Source organism: Macrotis lagotis, chromosome X (assembly GCF_037893015.1).
Source record: "Macrotis lagotis isolate mMagLag1 chromosome X, bilby.v1.9.chrom.fasta, whole genome shotgun sequence".
NCBI classification, from domain to species: domain Eukaryota; kingdom Metazoa; phylum Chordata; class Mammalia; order Peramelemorphia; family Peramelidae; genus Macrotis; species Macrotis lagotis.
Window position 1 is genome coordinate 458,099,535 of NC_133666.1, and position 9,243 is coordinate 458,108,777.

The 9,243-nt window shown below is 33.5% G+C and overlaps 1 pseudogene; it reads left to right on the plus strand.

Moving 5' to 3' along the window:
* Window positions 1-2,552: 2,552 nt before the first annotated feature.
* LOC141499251 (trafficking protein particle complex subunit 6B pseudogene) lies at window positions 2,553-8,796 on the plus strand (annotated as a pseudogene).
* Window positions 8,797-9,243: the final 447 nt, after the last annotated feature.

Sequence of the window (9,243 nt, forward strand, 5' to 3'; positions counted from 1 at the left end):
GCAGGAGATCTGGATGTGTTTTGGGCAGTAAGAAATAAACTGATAAACAGGGAGTGGTTTTAGGTGATAAAGAGAATGATTATGTAAGGAATGTGCAAGAGATGGAAGGAGAGAGAACCTTATCAGGTTTCTTTTTTCTCTATCATCAGCATAAGGAATACTGGAATATTAAGAAGGAAGGTCTTGCTAGTCATTAAGTATCTTATATTTTTTTAACTGACCAACCTAGCCTTATGAATTCCTGTAAATGAGAAAAGGTCAATCCTTGAAAGTCAACAGAGATGATATCCACTTCTCAATGATTTTGTGGATAATATTTCTTACTCAGATATGAGTTGAACCAGTTGGTCTCTGATGTTCTTTCCCCTTTGAAATTCCTTGAGATGAGTATGGAGGCTACTTTTTATTTTTCTTATAGACTTTTGAACTTGATTATCTGAGTTAATCTGAAAAATATATTTAAGTGTAAAAATACTTTATATTTAATTGTGTTGTTCTTCCCTGTGGAAAAATATATTAAAAACTTTATTATTTTTTATATCAAAGAACTTAGAGCTAACTACATGGAAATATATCCATGTGTATGTATATTTGTAATATATATATATATATATATATATATATATATATATATATATATATATATAAAGATTTGTTATCAATCATCCATTCAGCTGTGTACATATTAGGTAACTCAAGCAGATAAATATGAAGTTATCTGACCCAAGTCACAGTTAGGAAATAATTCTTGACATATGCCTCAAATTCTGTGGCACAAAATTATTGCCATCTTTTATGCTATTATTTATTATTGGTGGAATACAAATTTTAAACTAAATTTGAAGACTTGAGAATTTCTGAGGACCTTTTTTTATAATGAACCCTGGACAATGAGACTAGACACATGAATTTTAGACCAGGTTCAACTTCCCTCTCTAGGATTCAGTTTTTCAAAGAAGAGGTTGCACTAGATAATATAATCTAATCCAATTTATTAAAAATCTACCATACTAAACGCACCATGCTAAGTTCTATGTATTTGAAGGTGAAAGAGCTAACAGATGCAGAGCTGAAAGTCATCTGCACTTAAAGCTAAATTTTCAAAGAAGACCACAACATCAGGGAGGTGATGCCATGACAAGCATGTGAATTGGATTTGAGTGAGGAGATCCTGTCCTCACCAACCTCAATTTCTCCTCCAGAGCCATCTGGTCCAGAGACCAGATTTGAATCAGGATGACTGGAGATAGCCCTGGATGAGAAGCAATCAGGGTTAAGTGACTTGCCCAAGGTCACAAGTATCTGAGACTGGATTCAAACTCCTGACTCCAAGACCAGTGCTTTATCTATTGCACCCCCAGCCACATATAAAGGCTTAGAGGTGGAAATAAGGAAAAACACATTCTAGGCATGGTCTCTGACCTTTGCAAAAGCATGGGGGCAGTAGATGGAATGTTGAATGTGAAGTAAACTATTTTGGCTAGAATAAAAAAGAGAGTAAGTTCAATAAACTTGAGAATTTCTTCCAGTTCTAATACCCAATGAAATCTATGAAATGTTCATCACAGTGCATTGTTCCCTCTTCTTTGGTAAATATATGAAAAACAGCCCTAAATAATCATTTAAACAACCTTTTGGTAAATAATAACTACTTTATCACCACTCACTAACTGCATGTGATAATTCATGCCATATTCACAAGTTTGAATATAATGCTCTTGATTTGTTTCTCTGCATGATGCCCTAGTTTTAAGAGACTATTATTTAGAGAAACTCAGATACTAGAGATTTCATTCTCTAAAGGGATGTTGATATTTCTCATCACATTTTTTCATCTTTTTTTTTTCTCAACTCACCTAGAATAAGAATAAAATAAATGATCTTGGGCTTGCTTTTGGATTTAATGGAACTTTCCCCAAAACTATTTTCTCTTTTACATTTTCATTTTTAAAGGTACTTAACAGATTGATTAAGTAATCATCTCCTTTCTATAGCACTTGCAATATTTTATAAATATCTTTTGTATCCAAATGTTCTACATGTTAGTGCTTTATTCTTCCCTCATTCCTTTATGAGATAAAAACTGATTTGACATCAGCCTGTATTTGTGTATAAAATTTAAATAAGTGATTTGATAATTTACATTTAAATTATTATTTGCCATTTTTCTTCTATCTAATTGGTTATAACATAGAGAGCTGCATTTCGAATTCAGAAATGAAACAAAGACAAGAATACTATTCAAGGCCTACTTTTTTATATATACTCACAAACCCACCACATAACACTGAGCAAGTCATTTAACTTCTCAAGAGAAGTGCTATAGGCAATTGTCTAAAACCATCCTTTGTAGAGAATGAACCAATTTCTTCTAGAGGGAACTTCTTCATCTAGTAATTACCAATATTGATGAAATCACAGATCTAGGTTCTACCTAGTTATGAGACAATTTATAAAATAATTTCATAATTCATATTTAATCACAATTTAAAAAAATTATCTAATGAGGATTTTATTAGATCATCTAAATTTTACATTCAGGAAAAGTGAAGATGGAGGTATGAAACTAATATGCTTCCAGAACTTTTCCCTGCCAAAGATAAATGAAGCCTCGACTCTAACATTCACACCATAGATTGCACCAAGAAAAAGAGAAGATTCAAAAAAATTTTCAACTGTAGACATCATGAAGGATCTTCAGTCTCTTTAGGGGGAAAGGGTAAATAAAGTCCAGGTGGCAGGAGAATGGGAAACGCCAGTGGGAGGCTTTTAGCCACAGAGCAATCCAGTCCCAATAGCAGAGGTCCCTGCAGTTAGAGAACAAGCCATCAGGGATGATCCTAACTCCAAAAAAAAGTCTGAATCCTGAAAATACCTAGGTAAAAGACATGACTGGGTTGGTCAGCAAACCACTGTTAAGTCAGATCCTGTACATAAAGGAGAAAAAAAAACCTCAGCAAAAGGCAAGGCCTGGACTACATGGGCAACATCTTGGCCAAAAATAAGTCAGGGATCAGGCCACAGGCCCATCAAAAAATAGCTTGGATCTATACTCTCACAGGAGCAAACTAAAACAACAACGATATACAAATAAGCTAAAAGAACATTCACTATTGAAAACTACAGACAATGATGACAGCAATGCCATGTCTGAAGAAGAAAGCAGTGAAAAATCACTTACAGTGGAAGTATCAAAAAAGTATTTAAATTGGACTCAAATGCAAAAGCTCACTGAAGAGTTTAAAGAAAAAGAATTTAAAAGAAGAGAGGAAGAAGAAAAATGGAAGAAAGAAATGAAAGCCACGCCAGAAAATTATGAAAAATTAACTGAAGAAATCAAACCCATTAAAAGTAAAAATAACCACCTAGAAAAGGAAACATAGAAGCTATTTCTAGAAAATGAAACCCTAAAAATTAGAATTGAACAAATAGAAACAAATGACTCTATAAGACTATAAGATTCCATCACACAAAATAAAAAGGCTGCAAAAGTTGAAGAAAATATAAAGTACCTTTTACAGAAAACAAATGACCTGGAAAATAGATCCAAGAGAACAATCTACAGATCATTGAACTACTATAAAAAGAACCTGGGACAAAAAAAAAAAGAACCTGTAAAATATCATGCAGGAAATTAAAAGGGAAAACTACCCCAGTCTACTAGAACAAGATAACAACATAAAAACTGAAGGAATCCACAGAACCCCTCCAGAAAGAGAACTCTGGATATATACTCCCAAGTGTTTTAATAGCCAAATTCCAGAATTCCAGAATAAGCAAGACATAATTGCAAGTAGAAAAAAGAAAACAATTCTAATGCAAAGGGAACCCCATCACACTAACACAGGACCTATCAGCCTCAACACTGAAGGATCCAGAGAACTGGAATAACAAATTAAAGAGAGATAAGGATCTGGGAGTACAACTCAGAATTTACTACCCCTCAAAACTCAGCATATACTGTAAGAGGAAAAGATGTATGTTCAACAAAATAAAGGATTTTGATAATTTCCTGACACAAAGACTAGAACTGAAAAGAAAATTCAGTCATCAAATATAGGACTGAAAAGTTGCATGAAAAAAGTAACTGAAAAGGGAAAGGAAAAAACAAAACAAAACAAATGTTGATCAAGATCATCAAATTATATACAACCCTTAAAGTGAAGATATAACACCTCTAATTCATAGAACCTTATTTCTATTAGGATAAATAAAGGGCACAATATAATCAAAGAGAATGAAATTAAAGGGTATAGGTATAATTAGATCTTATCTCTCCATTAAAGAGGTCCAAGATGACATCACTATGTTTGAGACAAAAGGTCCTGAAGAAAAGCAGGTGTGTTAACTTTAAACTTAAGTGTCATTCTTTGACCTAATTTAATCCTACTGTGCTTAGGACATTGGCTAATGAAGGCATCATAACCTGTGAGGACCTGAGTCAGTGTCTCTGTAACTTTCATAATTTGTTACTATGAGATGTTTAAGCTTCTTGAATTTAATAACATCAAGGTTTGACTTAACCCCAGCTTCACTTAATAAGTTTTAAACACCCTGGGTGAGGGACAGGGTAAAGTCCAAGAGAAAATAGACCTTCTTTCACTTAACAAGGTGTTAAGTACTCTGGGTAGGGATGGCTTGGTTAAGTGTGAAAGAAAATAGGCCTTGTTTCACTTAACAAGGGGTTAAATACCCTTATCCTGGGTGGAGGAGGAGTGGTAATGTATGAGATAAATGGGCCTAGGGGTATGGGCACAAATAGGTCAAGAAATGATATGAGTTTGGATGGTACTTTGGTTCATGAGGAGGATTGTGTGTACTTGAAAGATACATGAAAAGGGGGTAAGGCAAAAAAATGAATGTAATTACAATTTGATGCAATTTGAGTCAGTGCTGCTTATCAAGCAATCAAGCAAACAATCTATGATGATACCTTGATAACAATATGAGCTTACCCAGAAATCAAATAATCAAACTGTGATTTTTGATACCTGATTAATAGTATTGTAATGATAAATAACACCAAGGGAAGCAGCACAAGATTTATACTTTTAGAGGGGGGGAGAATAAAAAGTAGAATGTGAATTCTGAGTAAATTCTATTCAAGATATTTAGCCCAGACAGGAAATAAAATACAATCCCACTTAGGGGTTAAAAAAAAATCTAACCTAATCTACAGGGAATTTGGGGGGGACTGGGAAATGGAAAGATAAGGGAAGAAGGGACTGATAAAAGGGAAGGTGAAAGTTTATTTTTACTGTATAAGTGAAAATAAACAGAAAGTTAAATTTTTAATAGAAAAGTCAAAGGGGGAGGCAGTAAAATTTTGGTGAGGAGGAATAAGAGACAAGGAAAGAGAATGAATAAAGATAGCATGGGACAACATACAGAATTAGTCATCTTAACTGTAAATGTGAATGGGATTGACTGTCCCATAAGATGGAAGCAGATGGCAGAAGGAATTGAAAACCACAATCTACAATATGTTGTTTACAAGAAACACATTTGAAGCAGAGAGATACATACAAGGTAAAGGTAAAAGGTTGTAGCAAAATATATTATGCCTCAGCTGAAGAAAAAAATATCTCCGGTAGTGATACTAACCTCAGATAAAGTAAAAGCTAAAAATCAATCTCATTAAAAAGGATAAGGAAGGAAAGTACATCATCTTAAAAAGTACCATTGGCAATGAAGTTATATCATTACTAAACATGTATGTACCCAGTGGTATAGCATCCAAATTCCTAGAGGAAAAGCTGAGTGAATTAAAAAGAGACATAGACAGCAAAACTTTAATAATAGGAGACCTCAATGTCCCTCTTTCAGAACTAGATCAATCTAACAACAAAATAGACAAGAAAGAAGTTAAGAAAGAGAATGAAATCTTAGGAAACATAGATATCATAGACCTCTGGAAAAATTTAATGGGGATAGAGAAGAATATAACTTTTTATTGGCAGGCCATGGCATCTACACCAAATCTGACCATGGACTAGGGCACAAAAGCCTTATAATCAAATGCAGAAAGGTAGAAATAATACACATTACTCAGACCATGATGCAATAAAAGTTACATGTAATAAAGGGTTATGGAAAAATAAACCAAGAACTAATTGAACAGTACATAACTTTATATTAAATAATGGGTGGATCAAACAGCAAATAAAAGAAATAATATTATCCAAGAAAAACGGTAATAATGGGATATAACAAAATTTATGGGATGAAGCCAAGGCAGTTTTGAGGGGAAACTTTATTTCTCTAAATGATTATATGAATAAAATGGAGAAAGAGGAGCTCAGTGAATTGAAAATTCAACCAAAAAAAACTAGAAAAAAGAATAAATTAAAGCTCTCCAATTAAATACTATATTAGAATTTCTGAAAATCTAAGGAGAAATTAATAAAATTGAAAGCAAGAAAACCATTGATCTCATAAATAAAACTAAGAGTTGGTTTTATGAAAAGCCAATAAAATAGTCAAACCTATGGATAATCTGATTTTAAAAAAAGAAAGATGACAACCAAATTAACAGTATCAAAAATGGAAAGGTAAATTAAACACCAAAGAGGAAGAAATTAAAGAGAAATTATGAGCTACTTTGTCAAACAGTATGCCAATAAATGGGATAACCTGAGTCAAATGGATGAATATTTATAAAAATATAAACTCCCCAGATTAACAGAGGAAATAAATTACTTTAAAAAATCCATTTCTGGGTGGCTAGGTGGCACAGTGGATAGAGCACCGGCCCTGGAGTCAGGAGTACCTGAGTTCAAATCCAGACTCAGACACTTAATAATTACCTAGCTGTGTGGCCTTGTGCAAGCCACTTAACCCCAATGCCTTGCAAAAAACTAAAAAAAAAAATCCATTTCAGAAAAAGGAAATTGAAGAACAATCATTAAACTCCCTAATAAACGGTCTCCTAGTCCAGATGGATTTACAAATGAATTCTACAAAACCTTTAAGGAACAATTAATTCCCATTCTACATAAACTATTTAGAGAAAGGAGTTCTGCCAAACTCCTTTTATGACACCAACATGTTGCTACTATCTAAACCAGGAAGAACCAAAACAGCCAAAGAAATTGATAGACCAATCTAACTAATGAATATTCATGATAAGTATTAAATAAAATTTTAGTAATGAGACTACAGCAAGTTATTACTAAGATGATACACAATGATCAGTAATATTTATACCAGGTGGGAAGGGATGGATCAACATTAGGAAAACACTCAATATAATTAAACATATCAATAGCAAACAACAGAAATCATATTATGGATTTTGAAAAAGCCTTTGATAAAATATATATCTTCCTATTAAAAACACTAGAAAGTTCATGAATAAATGGAGTTTTTCTTAAAATCATAAATAGCATCTAAGACCATCAATAAATATTATATGAAATGGGATTAAATTCAGAGAGAGCATTTCCCAAAAAATCAGGGGTGAAACAATGATGCCCATTATCACCTTTACTATTCAATACAATATTAGAAATGCTAGCAGTACCAATAAGAAAAGAAAAGAAAAGAAAAGAAATAGAAGTCGAAGGAATCAGAACTGGCAATGAAGCAGCAAAACTTTCACTCTTTGCAGATGATATGATGGTATACCTAAAGAACCTGAGAAAATCATCTAAAAAGCTGCTTGAAACAATTAACAAATTCCACAAAGTAGCAGGATATAAAATAAACCCACATAAATCATCTGCATTTCTATATATATATGAATAACAAAGCCTAAGAATAAGAGAAAGAGAAATTCCATTTAAAATAACTGTAGATAACATTAAATACTTGGGAATCTACCTCCCACGACAAATCCAGAAACTGTGTGAACACAATTATAAAGCTCTCCTCACCCAAATAAAATCAGATCTAAATAACTGGAAAAATGTCAAATGCTTATGGATAGATGGAGCTAATATAATAAAAATGACCATTCTACCCAAATTAAATTACTTATTCAGTTCCATACCAAACAAATTACCAAATAACTTCTTTTAGTAACCTAGAAAAACTAGTAACAAAATTTATCTGGAGCAACAAAAGGGCAAGAATAGCAAGGGATACCAGGTCTAAAACTATACTATAAAGCAGCAGTCATTAAAACTGCCTGGTGAGTGACTTTTTCCCTGTGCCTTGGGTTGTGTCCACCTGTGACTGGGCTCCCTGGCCTGGTGCCAGAGCCTTGGAGGATGCAGTGAAGCCCACTCCCTTCCCCAGCCATCCAGGGGATGTCACAGTGGGGCTGAAGCATGGCTTCATGCCACAGACATGCCCAGGTTCTGACCTCCTCCTTAGGGTCCCGGAGCCCAAAAGAAGAAGCTGATATTGGCAGAAAAGGCACTCTTCTTGCTTCTACTCAATGAGGTGGTGACTGGTGTCTACAAGTCTGCAAATAAGGGGGAGATGGAAAATGGAAGATGCATAACTAAACTGGAGAACATGGGTTTTATTGTGGGACAAGGATTGATAGATTTACAGAGGAGACTGCTAGATTCAAGGATGAATTAGATATCATGAAGCTCATTTGCAAAGATTGTTGGACCACTGTTTTCAAGAAACAAATTGATAATCTAAGGACAAATCACCAGGGCATCTATGTACTTCAAGAAAACAAATTTCAACTCCTGACTCAGATGTCTGCAGTAAAACAGAATTTATTTAAATCATGATCCTAAGTATTTAGCATTTACATGCTGCTTAATCAGAGGTGGCTTACCAAATTTGGGGATGAAAAGTATTCTGACAGCTGAAGTGTCAGCAATGCCAGCATATTAGGAACTTTGAAGCTAAGAGAGGTAAAAAGACTTGCTTCAAGTCATAGAAGTCTGTAAATTTCAAGTGATGATACAGAAGATGCAGCATGTAATCAAATCCTTCTACAATGTAAAGAGATTAAATTATTCATGTATGAAGATTTTTGAGTAGTACCTTTTGACTTACTGGCATTGTCCTAATTGATTGCATTGATTAGTATAAGCTGTATGTCAATTTAATTTATTATATGATGTAACATGTACTATATTAAGATAAGTATATCATGTAATATCTATATCATCTAATGGAATGGGAAAGTATCAAAGAAAATTTTGCTGAGACACTATGCTGTAGCTTTATATTACAATATACTTTATTTCATTTAAAATTTTACTAAATAAGCACAGCAACCAAGTAACAACATTTTTTGTGCTTCTGAACTATTAATCCATAATAATATTTATTTGG